The 16,694-nt window shown below is 48.7% G+C and overlaps 5 non-coding genes and 1 pseudogene across 5 annotated transcripts; all 6 read left to right on the top strand.

The window, feature by feature from the left end:
• Positions 1-607: 607 nt before the first annotated feature.
• LOC114540862 lies at positions 608-791 on the top strand. The gene has a single exon (XR_003689139.1). It is a non-coding gene; the product is annotated as a U2 spliceosomal RNA (small nuclear RNA).
• Positions 792-7,401: 6,610 nt separating this feature from the next.
• On the top strand, positions 7,402-7,565 carry LOC114540833. The gene has a single exon (XR_003689116.1). It is a non-coding gene; the product is annotated as a U1 spliceosomal RNA (small nuclear RNA).
• Positions 7,566-8,589: 1,024 nt separating this feature from the next.
• On the top strand, positions 8,590-8,775 carry LOC114540850. Its single transcript, XR_003689133.1, has one exon. It is a non-coding gene; the product is annotated as a U2 spliceosomal RNA (small nuclear RNA).
• A 428-nt stretch (positions 8,776-9,203) lies between these two features.
• Positions 9,204-9,366, top strand: LOC114540836. The gene has a single exon (XR_003689119.1). It is a non-coding gene; the product is annotated as a U1 spliceosomal RNA (small nuclear RNA).
• Positions 9,367-15,122: 5,756 nt separating this feature from the next.
• LOC114540869 lies at positions 15,123-15,301 on the top strand (annotated as a pseudogene).
• A 424-nt stretch (positions 15,302-15,725) lies between these two features.
• On the top strand, positions 15,726-15,889 carry LOC114540853. Its single transcript, XR_003689135.1, has one exon. It is a non-coding gene; the product is annotated as a U1 spliceosomal RNA (small nuclear RNA).
• The last annotated feature ends 805 nt before the right edge of the window (positions 15,890-16,694 follow it).

Here is a 16,694-nt window from a genome sequence, read left to right as displayed (position 1 = left end):
GATGTGTGTTGTCCCTTTGACAATGGAGCCGAAGCCCTTGACGATGCCATAGACCGAAAGGAACTCAAGTACGAGCACCTTCGCGAGTTTTTCACGGCACAAGGCCTCTCTTGCGAAATCTTTGGCTTTGCTGTTGGTGCACTCGGCTCTTGGCACCCTCGTAACGAGAAAGTCCTCTCTGCTCTTGGCATGTCACGTCGCTACAAGAATCTTTTCCGAAAACTTTGTTGCACTGACGTTATTCAGGGCTCCACAGACATCTATCGCCAGCACCTTGGCTGCGATGATGCTCTCCCCTAAATCGTCTTATGTTGTAATGTCTCCGTAACGTCTTGTCACATGTTAGTTCTCAATCTTTGTATGTTTGTCCACTCGATTAACTCACTACCATTACAATCCCCTTGTATATATGGCCACACGTCCATGACTGCGAGCATATATACACGGTGCGTTTGATCCTTTTTCGGCAACCAAATTCAGTTTTCTAACATGAATCTAGCTCACGGATAATAGGACGCACCATGAGCCTATATATCCCTTTTCAATTTTTATTTTATTTTTTGTTATGACCTTTTTTCCAAAACTTAGGACCACACGGACCAATTGGACATTAAAGTTTTTAACTGATAAGAAACACTCTGTTCTTATCAGCTTAATATCTGATATGTTAGGCAATGCCTAACTCATATATTAAACTGATTTTTGGCCTTCGGCCCTGGGATTGAAGCTTGCTTCGCCCTGGCCACGGGTTGTCTCGGTATTGCACTACATCCGAGTACGGCCCTCTTCCCCTCAACGGGGGAAGAATCAAATCATTTGAATCGAAACAAAAAACTCGCTCGGTATAAGTAATTTTATCATCTATAGCATCCGATCTAGTAGCTATCTATCTATTATATTCAGCCATGCACCCTTATATTATTTATTATTCAATGCAATAACTTAATGTAATGCATCATTGTTCTTTCTAGAATTCCGTTACGGTAGAGTTAAACCTCACATCAACTCATGCCGCTCTCCATTTTCAGACGAACAGCCGCAGTCGCCGGACTCCTCGATCGATCGGGAAACCAGTTACGAACAGCCGCATTGATAACCGAAACGGCGTACGTACGTACTTGTATGAATATTATTCACTGCTGTAACGCGGCGGCGGTTAACGACCGCGATCGAAACGCTTCGTCGCCACAATTATAAGTCAACGGCGCTGCCGCAAAAGCATACTTACCTGACGCGAGAGGCACCTTGTAATTTTAGGGTGTCTAGTCTAGTGAGTATCTTTTCCCAAGGGGGTGAACACTAGGTTTACTGGCCCTTGTTTTCTCTTCTTTGATTATTTATTCAGGGGGGGCAAAGGACGGCCTTTGCTGGACTCCCTGTAGGTCTTTTCGTTAATTTTATTGTATTTTATTTTATTTTATTTGGGGGGCAAAGGACTAGCCTTTGCTGGACCCCTTTCTTTGTTGTTTCTTTTTGGGGGGGCAAAGGACTGCCTTTGCTGGACTCCCTTTCTGTGTTTTCCAGGGGGGGCAAAGGACTAGCCTTTGCTGGACTCCCTTATTTCTGTGTGGTTTTTCTTGGGGGGCAAAGGACTGCCTTTGCTGGACCTCCTTTCGTGTCTTTTTTCAAGGGGGGCAAAGGACTAGCCTTTGCTGGACCTCCTTTCGTTTTCTATTTTCAAGGGGGGCAAAGGACTAGCCTTTGCTGGACCTCCTTTTCTGTGTCCATTTGGGTGGCAAAGTCCTTGCCTTTGCCGGACTGCCTTGCGTTTTTTTGAGGTTGTTTTAAAGCCTCTTTTGTTTTAAACACCGTTTGTTCTTTTCTCGGCCTTTTACTACACCAGTTTCTGGTATTTCTGTTTTTGTCTGTGGCCGTTGTTTGTTTAATAATTTTTAAAATGTCTTGCCCTAATTTCACCGCCGAGGATTTTGCAAAGTGGAATAAAACATCATCCATTTTCAAAATCCCGGCCCGTTTAATATCAAAGGAGGGCATTAAAGATGTTAGAGTGGCCTTGATTGATGCCATTGGTGCAAACAAGGTTTTGTGTGTGCAGGCTCTGCCGGAACATTGTTTCCGCGTTGATTTTAAGGCAGAGTCTGTTAATTCAAACTACCAAATTAATGGTTTAAGTTTTCGTGGCGTTACCATCACACCCACACCGGCATATGAAACACTAACACGTGTCATTGTTGACCGTGCGCCAATCCATATGCCGGACAATTATTTTGTTAATGCGTTGTCACCATTCGGTCGTGTCTCTCGCGTTCAGCACCTTGCTGTTCGCAAATATCCGAATATCAAAACAGGGACCCGTATGGTGACAATGTCTGTATTAAAGCCTATCCCGCCCGTGCTTCAAATTGCTAACTTTTCCTGTGCAGTGAAGTATCGTGGCCAGCCAAAGTACTGTTTTGGCTGCAAGTCTTTTGGACACTTGCCTCGTCAGTGTCCAGTTGTTAAAGACAAATCCGATAGGCCTGCCTCCAAGGGATTGTCTCTTCCTCCTCGCTCCAAGCGTGCAAAATCTTCCTTGTCCGCCGGTCGGGCGATGGATGCTTGTGACCGCGAGGACGCTATTGTGGCTGATGCTCAAGCCCACCCCGTACCTTTACGTGTGGTAGAGTCTGCAACTCCATCTCAGACTTCCGCTGTGCCGATGGAGTTTTCTTCGGAAGCTCCATCGGATAATAGGTCGGGGCTATCAATCTGCATCAGCCAGTTCTCCAGCTCAGAGTCGGTCACCCTCGATGGCTCTTTTACCTGTGTACGTCAGGTATCTATAGTGGAGCATAGGGTTGTTAAGCCTCGCCCCCCTAAGAAGGATAACCTTATCCATAAAGGGATCACTAAGCGGCGTAAAATCAATCGCTCTTCTCTTATTGAGACAAAGCGTGCTTCACCTGCTGCTCCATCTACGGCCACAAATAGTGCTGTTTCTCTTCCTCTTCCTGCTACGTTGGACATCCCAGCTATTCCAACAGCTAATCGTTTTCAGGCCCTCCAAGACCGTCTGGAGGACCTAAACGATTTGGATGTCCTTGGACAGTCGGTCGTTGACACCATATTGGTCGTCTCTCCGACTGTTCAATCCGCGGAGTTGAAAGCCTTGCCTTCTCCAAAGAGAACACCGGTTGTCTCAACACCTCAGCCAGTGCTCTCGGAATCATCCTCGCAGGCTTCAGAGGGAGAGTTTTCCTCACCCCCAGCTACACCTCGAGTGGTTGACGCCGAATCGGCAATTGTCCCCTTGGATTACCGTTTCTCTGATGAGGACGGTACTCCGAAATCAGTGGGGGGAATGCTGGTTCGTTCTTCTGCTCCTGTTGCCGGGGCATCATCTGCAGCATCTTCTTCCGTGCCATCATTGCGTGGCCTTGACTCGCAGGTCGAGTCTCCTTTTATAGTTTCCGGTCCTCGGAGTGTTCATTCCGAAGGACCTTTATCGACGCCTTCTTTCCACCCAGGCTCAATTCGTTCCCTCTCCTCTACTGAGGAGTCGTCGCTGAACCTTCTTTTCCATCAGGAGGCCAGCGACCATTATTTTTCTGAGGCGGAGTTCGTTTCTCCCCCCTCTGCTTTCCCAGCACTTCCTGCTTCTTCGCAGGAGTCTGGTGTTTTATCTTCATTTTCTAATGTACAGGCTGCTGAGCCTGAACATTAATGGTCTTAATGACCATTTGAAGCGGACCGCTTTTATTGACTGGTTGAAATGCATGAGAGTTGATGTGGTATGTTTGCAGGAAACTCATGCCGCCTCTCATGCCGTCATTAAGAGTTGGTTCCGCAATACCGATTTCTCAGTAGCCTCATCTTCCATTTCAACGAAACGTTGTGGGGTTGCTGTTATAGTAAACAAAAAGTTTTCGATTTGTGAAGTCCGTAGGGATGACCAGGGTCGTTTTGTTCAGGCAGAAATTACGCTAGATGATAATAAGATTCGTTTCGTCTCGCTATATGCGCCGAACACAAACCCGGCGCGCAACACCTTCTTTGCTTCAGTTGCCGATCTGATGGACCTCTCATCACCAACGTATATTGGTGGCGATTTTAACGCCGTGCTTGATCCGAATTTGGATCGCCGGCGTCGCAGGTCCTATACTGGAACATCAAAGAACTCGCTGAGGCAGGAGAGTGTTGCAGCCTTACAGTCTCTGCTATCTGCCACGCAAACATATCCTGTGTGGAGGACCCTTCACCCTTCAGACACCACCTTTTCTTGGGACCATGCTTCAGGAGAATTCTCCTCCCGTATTGACATGGTGTGGGCTCCCACTATTTTTGAGCAGTCCATTGTTAGCTGCGAATATCAACCCTGTTTCTTTTCTGACCACCGTTATCTATTGGTTAATTTTAACGTCGGTGACTTTTTTGTTCGTGGTCCAGGGGTTTGGAAATTTAATACTTCCCTATTGGAGGATCCAGACTATGGCAAGCTTGTGCGATCCTTTTGGTCTTTTTGGCAGGGCCAGGAAAACCCTTCTATCTATAGTTCCTCCCGTGATTGGTGGGATCAGGGGAAGTTTTATCTGCGGGAGATCACTCGTTCCTTCGCTCGCTCCAAGGCTGCCGGTCAGTCGAAGGAGAAGAAGCATTTAGAGAGGCAAATCAAGAGCCTACAGTCTCTTTTCGATGCGGGTGATTCTTCTGCTTTTGCCCAACTTTGCTCGCTGCAAGAGCAGCTGCGTGCCATTCACCTCAGGGAGGCAAAGGCCTCCCAAGTTCGCTCTCGTGTACGCTGGGCAGAGGAGGGGGAGACGTCGTCCAGCTTCTTTCTCAGTTTGGAGAAGAAGCACAGGGCTAAGCAATCCATCGCCAAGATACGTGACCCCGACTCTGGCATCATTCATCACGACCCTTTTGACATTTTGGGTACGTGGCAGCGGTACTACGAGCGGCTCTTTACCACCGAGGTGTGTGACACCACCGCGCAGGAGGAAATGTTGAGAAATTTGAAACGCTCCCTCAGCAAGGCAGACATGGAGTCTTGCGAGGGAAAATTATCAAGCCAGGAGTGTTTTCGGGCTCTCTCTGGCATGTCACGTGGCAAGACCCCAGGTTCGGATGGCTTCCCGATGGAGTTTTTCCTCCACTTTTGGGATGACCTCGGAGCAGATCTTGTCCGTGTTTTGAATATTGCCTATGATGAGGGCTGCTTATCTACATCTCAGAAACGTGGCCTCATCATAGTGCTATATAAAAAAGGTGACCATTTGGAAACAAAGAACTATCGTCCCATCAGCCTCCTCAACGTGGATTATAAGATTGCCACCAGAGCTTTGAGTGGTAGGCTGTTGCGTGTTTTAGGATCCATCGTCGGTTCGGATCAAACGTGTGGCATTCCTGGCCGCACAATCTCGGAAAATCTCTCGCTGGTGAGAGACCTTATCGAGTACGCCGACCGATCCGACATGCCCTTGGCCATTCTCTCTCTAGACCAAGAGAAGGCCTTTGATCGCGTTAACTGGGCTTTCCTCCAGCGGGTTCTGGAGCGCTTCGGTTTTGGCGAGTCCTTCCGGCGATGGATCAACCTTTTTTATACAAACATTGAGTCTGCCGTTGTCATCAATGGTTGGACTTCTTCTTTTTTCTCCCCCTCTAGGGGTGTTCGACAAGGGTGTCCGTTATCACCCCTTCTTTACGTGCTTTGCATCGAGGTTTTAGCTGTTGCCATCCGTGCTTGCCCAGATATTCCGGGAGTAGCCTTGCCGGGGCGTGATACTTTCTTCAAGTGTTCCGGCTATGCCGACGACACGTCAATTGCCATCACGACGGACGGTTCTTTCGAGGCTGCTTTCGGAGTCTATGCACAGTACGAGCTCGCCTCCGGTGCAAAGCTAAACCGCACAAAATCTAAGGGTCTTTGGTTGGGAGCTTGGAAGGATCGCCAAGACTCTCCATGGGGTATCCAGTGGGTTAAAGAACTCCCACTTCTTGGAGCAACCTTCAGCGCTGGTGACTATTCCGTCGCCACCTGGGAAGCTCCGGTTGCGAAAGTCGAGTCTCGCCTGGCCTCATGGAAGGGTCGTCAATTGACCTTGCAGGGCAAGGCAACTGTTATAAATACCCTTGCTCTCAGCCAAATTTGGCATCTTTGTCATAACTTTGTGATCCCAGATTGGGCTTGTCGCCGCTTGAAAAAGGCAGTCTGGGGTTTCTTTTGGTCTGGTCGCAAGGAGCTTGTGGCCAGGAAAACCGTTTGTCTTCCCAAGAGTCAGGGTGGGTTTGGAGTAATAGACTTTGAACTGAAAGCGCTGGCGTTCTCTGTTCAATGGGTCCGCCGCTATTTCATGCTCACCCCTGGCAATTGGAAGGCCTTTTTTAGTTTCTTTCTGATTTCTTGTACTTCTCTCTATCCAGCACAATTTTTCGCTACGAGTAACCACACTCGTCAGTTACTTTCTCTCCTCCCTCCATACTATCAACAAATCGCACGTGCCTGGTCCACTTTCGACGGTGGAACTATATCGGGCGTTCCATCACTTAGGGTCTCTACTCCAAGACCTCGCGTCCTGTTTGATGTCACCTCCCGTTCGACCTACGTCATCGGTCGAAACAGAATTCAGCACGAGCCTCACTGTATCGGCAAGTTCTTACCATCCTATGGCCACCTTTACTGGTCTGAGACATGGAATCAAATCCATGCTACATCCCTGGACCGGCCCATAGTTGATGTGAACTGGAAGATCGCGCACGGAGTTCTGTACACGGCCTCCCGTCTCGTTACTTCTTTCGGGATGGCCAACATAGACCTCCAATGCCATTGCCGTGCAGCTGACGAAACTCCGGAACATCTTTTCTTCGAGTGCTCGTATGCCCAAATTCTGCTGGGATGGGTACATTACCATCTGTTGCTGGTCGACAAGAATGCGGAACCGTTCACCGTCAAAGAGTTGTTGTTTGGCCTCTGTAAGCAGAGTCGTCCCGACGTCCCTATCGTCATCAAGTGGATGCTTCAGGTGGTCAAACATCACTTATGGGTTTCAAGGTGCGATTTTCGATTTCGGAACATCGTGCGGACGGAGGCAGAGATTTTACAAGCTGTGATAGAGAGAATCAAATTTCTTCTTCGTGTCCTTGCTCGCCGTTGCCGTTCTGTTAATGATTTTAAGACCTTTGAGATGGAATGGCTTGCAAAGAAAACTTTTGGGCACTTTGAAGGCGAGAAGCTGGTCTTCTTTTTTAACTCTATATATTAATATCTTAACTCTTCATATTTTTTCTTATTTTTACCAATAGGTTTAAATATGCCCACCGCGTCAATAAATAATAGCGGGTGTATTTAAAGAGGTGGTAGGGATCGTCCCCCTAGCTCGTTTGCGTGCCGGTCGCACCCTCCTCGATTTTGGTTAAATCCATTGCACTTTCCTCAGTAGGAAAGGATTTACCAAGTTCAAAATAAAACTTACCTGACGCGAGAGGCACCTTGATCAACTAGGAGGTCCTCTCAGGATGAGGCCCTTTCATTGCACTTCGACTGGGTTGACTCCTGCGATTACCCCTAATGTGGGTAACTCGAGCGTATAATTTCTGGTAGTGGGGACCTGCGTTCGCGCTCGTCCCCTTCTCCCCCTTCGTCAACCACATCTTATTCATGATTCAAACAAAAAAGAAAAACAAATCTAAAACTCAGAAGCGTGCGTCGTGTGAAAGCTAATAACAACTTGATTTTTTAACAACGGTGCCGCCGCCGGGTTGTCACAAGTTATTAAGTGTAACCGAATTTCGGAAAATCGTTTGAAATTTGACACCTATTGATTAGCTCTCGCTACCGATCGACGGATGGCGTGCCGGTACTACATACATATACATATACTACCACCGCTACCGCAGCGTCGAGAGGTTCGTCACACTATATATAACAACGTCTCGGATATCAGCACATACCACAGCACCACAACTCTTGCGAGGCAACACATCGACGTAGATAAATGAATAAGCAACTATCTATCGGAACTGATAAAAAAACCGCAAAAAACAGCTTCACGATCATCGTTGTTAACCAACTCTCGACAATATAGAATGGCTCGGCGGCGGCAGCAGCAGCAAAGCGTGACCGCGAGGACGTCTCGGCAAGCGTAGGCGGCCCGCCGGCCTCGCATCGAACCCGTTCACGAAATAACGAGAGCTGCGGCGACATTGCTTCGCTTCTTCTTCGTGCCGGCGACTGATTCAGCTCGCTCGATCGCACACCAGCAGCGGCCACCGGGTCGAGCGGGCTCGCCGACGTGCAATAAAGTCTTGGTGGCGAGCCGAAGACGGGTTATCGCTTCTCGGCCTTTTGGCTAAGATCAAGTGTAGTGCTTGTGGTACCACAAGTTACTAGTGTTGATCTTAGGACTCGGAAGTTGCTGATGGTTAAGGTAGCAAAGGAAGTGGAATCTGACAATTTGCAGATGACTCAACTGATGCGCCTAATCTGATAGCAATGGATGACAGAGGGCAATCACGGGCTTTGTGATGTAAACGAGTTTGCACGTGGCGTATCAAATCTTGGTCCTCAGTGCACTTACGAGGTCAAGTGAATCAGCACTGATCGGTATGGGATCATTGCATCGCCATATGCCCGTGGCAGATCCTAGTAGCCGATTCGATTTCACAAAAAGAGATCAAGTGTAGTATCTGTTCTTATCAGCTTAATATCTGATATGTTAGGCAATGCCTAACTCATATATTAAACTGATTTTTGGCCTTCGGCCCTGGGATTGAAGCTTGCTTCGCCCTGGCCACGGGTTGTCTCGGTATTGCACTACATCCGAGTACGGCCCTCTTCCCCTCAACGGGGGAAGAATAATAACCACAATTTGAATCGAAACAAAAAACTCGCTCGGTATAAGTGATTTTATCATCTATAGTATCCGATCTAGTAACTATCTATCTCATATTCAGTCATGCAACCGGTTCTATATTATTATTATTCAATGCAATAACTTAATTCGCATTGTTCTTTCTAAAATTCTGTTTCGCTACAGTTAAACCTCACATATCAACTCATGGCCGCTTTCCATTTCAGACGAACCGCCGCCGCCGAAGCCGGACTCCTCGATCGATCGGGAAACCAGTTACGAACAGCCACCGCATTGATAACCGAAACGGCGAACGTACGTACTTGTATGAATATTATTCACTACTGTAACGTTAACGACCGCGATCGAAACGCTTCGTCGCCACAATTAATAAGTCAACGGCGCTGCCGCAAAAGCATACTTACCTGACGCGAGAGGCACCTTGATCACTAGGAGGTCCTCTCAGGATGAGGCCCTTTCATTGCACTTCGACTGGGTTGACTCCTGCGATTACCCCTAATGTGGGTAACTCGAGCGTATAATTTCTGGTAGTGGGGACCTGCGTTCGCGCTCGTCCCTTCTCCCTTCTTCGTAATTCAAAAGTGAAAAATCGAAAAACAACAAGTCTAAAACGGCGAAGCAGCGACAATTATTAATGTGCCGCCGCCGCCGCGTGCGTGCGTGCGTGTGAAAGATAATAACAACTTGACTTGATTTTATAACTCGGAAAATCGGAATCTCGGAAAATCGTTTGAAATTCGACACCCATTGATCAACTCTCGCTACCGATCGACGGATGGCGTGCCATTACTGTATATACATATACTACCACCGCTACCGCAGCGTCGAGAGGTTCGTCACACTATATATAACAACGTCTCGGATATCAGCACATACCACAGCACCACAACTCTTGCGAGGCAACACATCGACGTAGATGAATAAATAACCAACTACCTTTCGGAACTGTTGTGAAAGCAAATGACCGAAAAAAACCGCAAAAAACAGCTCCCCTAACCCTAACCCCAACTCTCGACGGTAATGGCTCGGCGGCAGCAGCAAAGCGTGACCGCGAGGACGTCTCGGCAAGCGTAGGCGGCCCGCCGGCCTCGCATCGTACCCGTTCACGAAATAACGAGAGCTGCAGCGACATTGCTTCGCTTCTTCTTCGTGCCGGCGACTGATTCAGCTCGCTCGATCGCACACCAGCAGCGGCCACCGGGTCGAGCGGGCTCGCCGACGCGCAATAAAGTCTTGGTGGCGAGGCGAAGACGGGTTATCGCTTCTCGGCCTTTTGGCTAAGATCAAGTGTAGCCGCATTTGTTCTTTAGTGATCGCTGGCAAATTTAGGGCACAGTTTGTTTACTGTCCGGTTCAATTTATTTGAACGCCTAAAAAACGCTACTCAGCCATCGGCGCAGCCACAGTTAAGTGGTCTTTTAGAGATACTTAACATTATTGTGCAAGTATACTGAGAGGTCTTTTAGAGACACTCAGTTCGCCTTTTGGTCTCCTCATAACACTTGGTCGTTTCTTTAGGAACGCTTTCCCGCCTTGTGTTGTGTTTATCTAAATTGTTTGAGCATTTTCCGGCTAAATTGTATAGTTTGTGAGGTTCGTTTAGTGCCGTGTTTTTCCCTTGATCCGCAAGGTTTTTTCCCGCGAGGCTATTCAAGCGATACTTTCTATACAATTTCTTGTTCTCGGTTTCCCTTATCCGAAGGTTTGAGTTAAATATAGTCAACCTACTTCTACTGCGGTAGGTTCGCTCCGAGTTCAAGGTCTTAATTTATTCAAAATTTGGTTTGTTTGTTTTGATTTTCGGCTCTTTAGCAGTATGTTTCTCCCCGGCTCACGCCGCGTTTGAGAGTTCGGAACCAACTATTTTGCCGTGCCTTTTCGAATATCTCCGAGTGGCAGTCAACTATACGTGTGACCTCGACCCACAAAGCTATATTCGCGATATTTGTGACCCGGACTAGTACATCCGTGCCTCGACTACGGTGTTCACGAATATCGGGCAAAATAGTTGCCAAGCTAGGTCTCCTCTGCGCTTGCAGAGTTTGAGGAAATTCTAGAGGGACACTATTTGTTGTGAATAGGGGTCGCTCCTAGCTTGGTTTTGGCTTTTCGATTTTCTGCCACTAAAACACAACATTTCATGCCCATTGGTTTCACCAGACGTTTTTGAATCCCTGGCTTACTTTTTATATACCCCCCTCGGCTACAATTCTTTGTTCGGTTACGTAAGAAAGTAAAGTCCTATCATGATGGCAACCCCACATGATACTTTGCCAACTCTTCCCGGCAATCGACCCCTATTGGATCGACTTAGTTGCGGCACTTGCGAAAAAACCTTCGCGAACCAACGGACCCGACATATCCACCTGATGAGATATAAGCACGAACTGACTGAAACCGCTGAAATCACAGTCCCGTTTCTGCTACATCTCCGACAGCAGTCTCTCAGATGTCCATTGTGTCCCTTCAAAGCGAAAAGAACCAAGTCACCGCGAAGTCTCATAACCCACTTCACCCGGCATCTGCCTACATATAAACTTACGATTGCCTACACGTGCTCTGTATGCATGGAAGTGATGGACGAAAGTGAAGTCCCCAAACATTTTGAAGCTCACCGAACCAACAAGCTTCCACTGACACCTTCTGCTGCCTTACCTTCTGCACCAGCTGGCAACTCGCCGTCGAGCTCCTCATCGTCTGGTTCCTCGTCGGTTTCCTCCCCCGCATCACCACCATCCTCCCTCCCCATTATCCCCCAACCCTCCGAGCCCTCAGAATCCCAATCCACCCAAGAGCTACCGAACACGCAACAACCGTTCTCCCCGTCATTCCCTTCCCCTATTTTCCTTTCCCCTTCCCCTGAAACCAATGCTGCCTTGCTCCAACGGTTTCTCGATGCTTGTGAAGATATCCCTGAACCCACCCCTCTTCCACAAGCCAATCCATCAACCCCTTCCCCTGCTACCCCACCGCAGATGGCAAACATCAGCACATCGCAATCACCTCACTACCCTAGCACACGCCAACCTTCCCCCCTCAACCACCGTCCACGAGCAATGGATTACTTTGAACCCACCCAACCCACCATTGAAGACCTCCCGATCACTGATGAACCTCAAACTCCCCCACCCCGACCCAGCTCTCTTCCAACAACCCAACCACCAGTAATCCCTCCACCAGTCAACCCTCCACCTGACCCCAGTCCACTCATCGAAGATCCCACAACCGCCTCCTTCCCATCCACCAATACTACCACATCCCTCCACGATTTCCGAAACCGATTCTCCCTAGAATTCGATCAGGAACTAGCCTTCGATGATTTCGAACAACTTACGCGGCAATTCACCTCGGAAGCTGTTGACCTTGCTCGGAACATCTCTTCCCAACAGCGACGACGTCCGACCCAGAGACGACCTGACCGACCAAGTGCCAGACCTCCCATCGACCGCCGGCGTCCGTTGCCAGGCGATCCCACGGCGGCAAAACGCCTGCAACACCTCTACCGCATCTCTAAAAAACGAGCTGCCCGACAAGTGTTCGGAGATGAAAGTCCAGGCTTTGATGGCACCCTTGATGAAGCCACAGCCTTTTTCACCCAAACTTTTGGCCCCCGAAATTGCAACATTGCCAAACTCCGAGAAGAACTCGCTGCCTTCGTACCCACTGCAGACACGGATGAATCCCTCTTCACACCACCATCACCTGAGGAACTCGCCACCAAACTTCGATCGATGGCAAACTCTGCACCTGGCAAAGACCGCCTTGAATATCGCCATCTACGCCTCCTAGACCCAAAATGTGAAATCTTGGCCAAAATGTTTCGACATTGCTTCCTCGCCAAGGACGTCCCTCAGGCATGGAAAACTGCCACCACCATACTCATACACAAAAAGGAGAGCACCTCAGACCCCAGCAATTTCCGACCAATTGCCCTCATGTCCATGCCTGTACAAATTATTAATGGCCATCCTTGCCAAACGCATGACCTCATTCGCCATTTCCAACAACCTCCTATCGCCACAACAGAAGAGTGCCCGCCCAAGCGAAGGATGCTATGAACATGCCTTTCTTCTTGAGTCCATTGTGAACGATGCTCGCAGACAACCTCGACCCCTCTGTCTCGCCTGGTTGGATATCCGCAATGCCTTCGGCAGTATCCCCCACTCAGCTTTACTCACCACTCTCACACACATGGGCTTCCCCTCTGACCTTGTATCAATGATACAAAATGCGTACACCGGCGCCACAACCGAAGTCGTCACCCCTCTTGGCAAAACAGCTCCAATCCACATCCACTCTGGCGTAAAGCAAGGCTGTCCCCTCAGCGCAATACTCTTTAACCTCGCCGTCGAGCTAATCCTCCGGAAATGTGTTGCCAAAGCTTCCTCCCTTCCTCGCGGCCCTCTCAAACACAATGGCTGCCCTATCTCAATCCTAGCCTATGCGGATGACATTGTAATCCTCGCCCGAAACAAGGAAACCCTACAAATCCTCCTAGATACTGTCACATCAGCTGCTGATAGCCTCTCTCTGGAGTTCCGACCAGACAAATGTGCCAGCCTCTCGCTCGCCAAAACTACCCCTCGCGTTCAGAGCAATACCTTCCGAGTTCATGGAACACAAATCCCTGCCTTGCAACGTGAAGACCACTACCGTTACCTGGGTGTTCCCATTGGACTTATCCCCAACATCGCCGACCTCCATACCCTCGTCGATAAACTCACATCCAAACTGGAGAAAATCGAACTCTCTTTGCTATCCCCTTGGCAGAAGCTGGATGCCATAAGAACTTTTATTCAACCCTGCCTCACCTATGTCCTACGTTCCACCGATCCCCCCACCAAAGCTCTTCAAGCCTACCGATCCCAACTCACGAAAACTGTCAAAGCCATATGCTCCCTGCCAAACCGTGCATCACCCCATTACATCTTTGCCTCGAAGCAAGCGGGTGGCCTTGCCCTTGTCGACCCTTCGTGAGAACCACATCCAAACGATTGTTCAAGCAACTCGAATGCTCGCCTCTGATGATCCCACGGTAGCTGCTGTTGCCAGAGAGAACTCCGCCAAACTGTTAGGTTTGCATCTCAGTCAGATCCTACCCCAGCACTAATCTCCTGTTTCCTATCAAACACCCCCGATCGTCGCCTTGAAAATTCGATCCCGAACTGGTCCCTTTGGACCCGAACACGTCAGGCTACGAATCCATCCCCATCACAATCCACGTGCCCGATGTGGGTCCCCACCATCACTGCGCCAGATTATCCTGACCATATCCAAGCAAAAGATGTTTGTCGGTTCCTACACCTAGTCGTTCATGCCGCCCATCCTCCAGGATCTCCGCGACCAAGGCAAAGTCTCGCACCCTCACCATGATAAATTTGCCTGGCTCCAACTGGCTATACACCGGATTAACATCCGCTTTAAAGATTGGAGATTTATCCACCGTGCGCGCCTAACTGCCTCCTCAACCAGCATCAAAAGTCGATGGTCCGACTGTTCGAAAACCTGCCGCCACTGTGATGCTGACGAAACCCTGCCTCACGTTCTCTGCCATTGCCACCCTGGTCGCCATAACCACCCGGCACAATAGAATCGTTGACCGCCTCACCACGCTGTCCGATCGGGCTCCATCTCCACTGATAAACCGTCCAAGACAGTGGCTCTTCAGTTCGCCTGACATCGTCATTGTTCCAACAACCCGTCACCATAATCGATGTCTGCTGCCCTTTCGAAACGGTCAGAAGCCCTCGAAGAAGCTGTTTCACGCAAAGAACTCAAATTGACCATCTTAAACCTTCTTCGAATCTCAAGGCAAACCTGCGATGTCTTTGGTTTCGCAGTTGGCGCACTCGGTGCATGGCATCCTGGCATGAACGTGTCCTGTCTGCCCTCAAGATGACCCCACGCTAACCTCTTTCGCAATTATGCTGCTCCGACGTCATCCAAGGGTCAACGACATCTATCGCCAGCACCTCGGCTGCGATGATGTCCTTCCTTAAATATCTGTTATTTTCACTTTTAACCTTTGATTGCCCCCTTTACTCACCTCACGCTTATGGTTTTTCCGATTATCGGACAAGTTTCATTTTACTTATTTTGCCATCCCCAGGCACTTTTTTATCTAATTTTTCTTTTGCATATCTCATGGTTAACTGAGTCCCCTCTCTATCCGTTTGACTGCACTAATTAGGTCACATGAACACTGAGATGCCATTAAGGCAAACCATTTGGCACTTGAATATAGGACGCACTATGAGCCTGTATCTCTTATTTTCGATTAATTTTCAAATTTCAAAACAACAAATTTTCGTAGATATGAATGTTTCGGCCCAAGATAAGAACTCTGTTCTTATCAGCTTAATATCTGATATGTTAGGCAATGCCTAACTCATATATTAAACTGATTTTTGGCCTTCGGCCCTGGATTGAAGCTTGCTTCCCCTGGCCACGGGTTGTCTCGGTATTGCACTACATCCGAGTACGGCCCTCTTCCCTCAACGGGGGAAGAATAATAACCACAATTTGAATCGAAACAAAAAACTCGCTCGGTATAAGTGATTTTATCATCTATAGTATCCGATCTAGTAACTATCTATCTCATATTCAGTCATGCAACCGGTTCTATTATTATTATTCAATGCAATAACTTAATTCGCATTGTTCTTTCTAAAATTCTGTTTCGCTACAGTTAAACCTCACATATCAACTCATGGCCGCTTTCCATTTCAGACGAACCGCCGCCGCCGAAGCCGGACTCCTCGATCGATCGGGAAACCAGTTACGAACAGCCACCGCATTGATAACCGAAACGGCGAACGTACGTACTTGTATGAATATTATTCACTACTGTAACGTTAACGACCGCGATCGAAACGCTTCGTCGCCACAATTATAAGTCAACGGCGCTGCCGCAAAAGCATACTTACCTGACGCGAGAGGCACCTTGATCAACTAGGAGGTCCTCTCAGGATGAGGCCCTTTCATTGCACTTCGACTGGGTTGACTCCTGCGATTACCCCTAATGTGGGTAACTCGAGCGTATAATTTCTGGTAGTGGGGACCTGCGTTCGCGCTCGTCCCCTTCTCCCTTCTTCGTAATTCAAAAGTGAAAAATCGAAAAAACAACAAGTCTAAAACGGCGAAGCAGCGACAATTATTAATGTGCCGCCGCCGCCGCGTGCGTGCGTGCGTGTGAAAGATAATACAACTTGACTTGATTTTATAACTCGGAAAATCGGAATCTCGGAAAATCGTTTGAAATTCGACACCCATTGATCAACTCTCGCTACCGATCGACGGATGGCGTGCCATTACTGTATATACATTACTACACCGCTACCGCAGCGTCGAGAGGTTCGTCACACTATATATAACAACGTCTCGGATATCAGCACATACCACAGCACCACAACTCTTGCGAGGCAACACATCGACGTAGATGAATAAATAACCAACTACCTTTCGGAACTGTTGTGAAAGCAAATGACCGAAAAAACCGCAAAAAACAGCTCCCCTAACCCTAACCCCAACTCTCGACGGTAATGGCTCGGCGGCAGCAGCAAAGCGTGACCGCGAGGACGTCTCGGCAAGCGTAGGCGGCCCGCCGGCCTCGCATCGTACCCGTTCACGAAATAACGAGAGCTGCAGCGACATTGCTTCGCTTCTTCTTCGTGCCGGCGACTGATTCAGCTCGCTCGATCGCACACCAGCAGCGGCCACCGGGTCGAGCGGGCTCGCCGACGCGCAATAAAGTCTTGGTGGCGAGGCGAAGACGGGTTATCGCTTCTCGGCCTTTTGGCTAAGATCAAGTGTAGCCGCATTTGTTCTTTAGTGATCGCTGGCAAATTTAGGGCACAGTTTGTTTACTGTCCGGTTCAATTCATTTGA

Source organism: Dendronephthya gigantea, unplaced genomic scaffold (assembly GCF_004324835.1).
Source record: "Dendronephthya gigantea isolate DGI-Jeju-01 unplaced genomic scaffold, DenGig_1.0 000250F, whole genome shotgun sequence".
Taxonomy (NCBI): domain Eukaryota; kingdom Metazoa; phylum Cnidaria; class Anthozoa; order Malacalcyonacea; family Nephtheidae; genus Dendronephthya; species Dendronephthya gigantea.
Note: the sequence above shows the minus strand (reverse complement) of the source record. Positions and strands in the feature narration are given on the sequence as shown.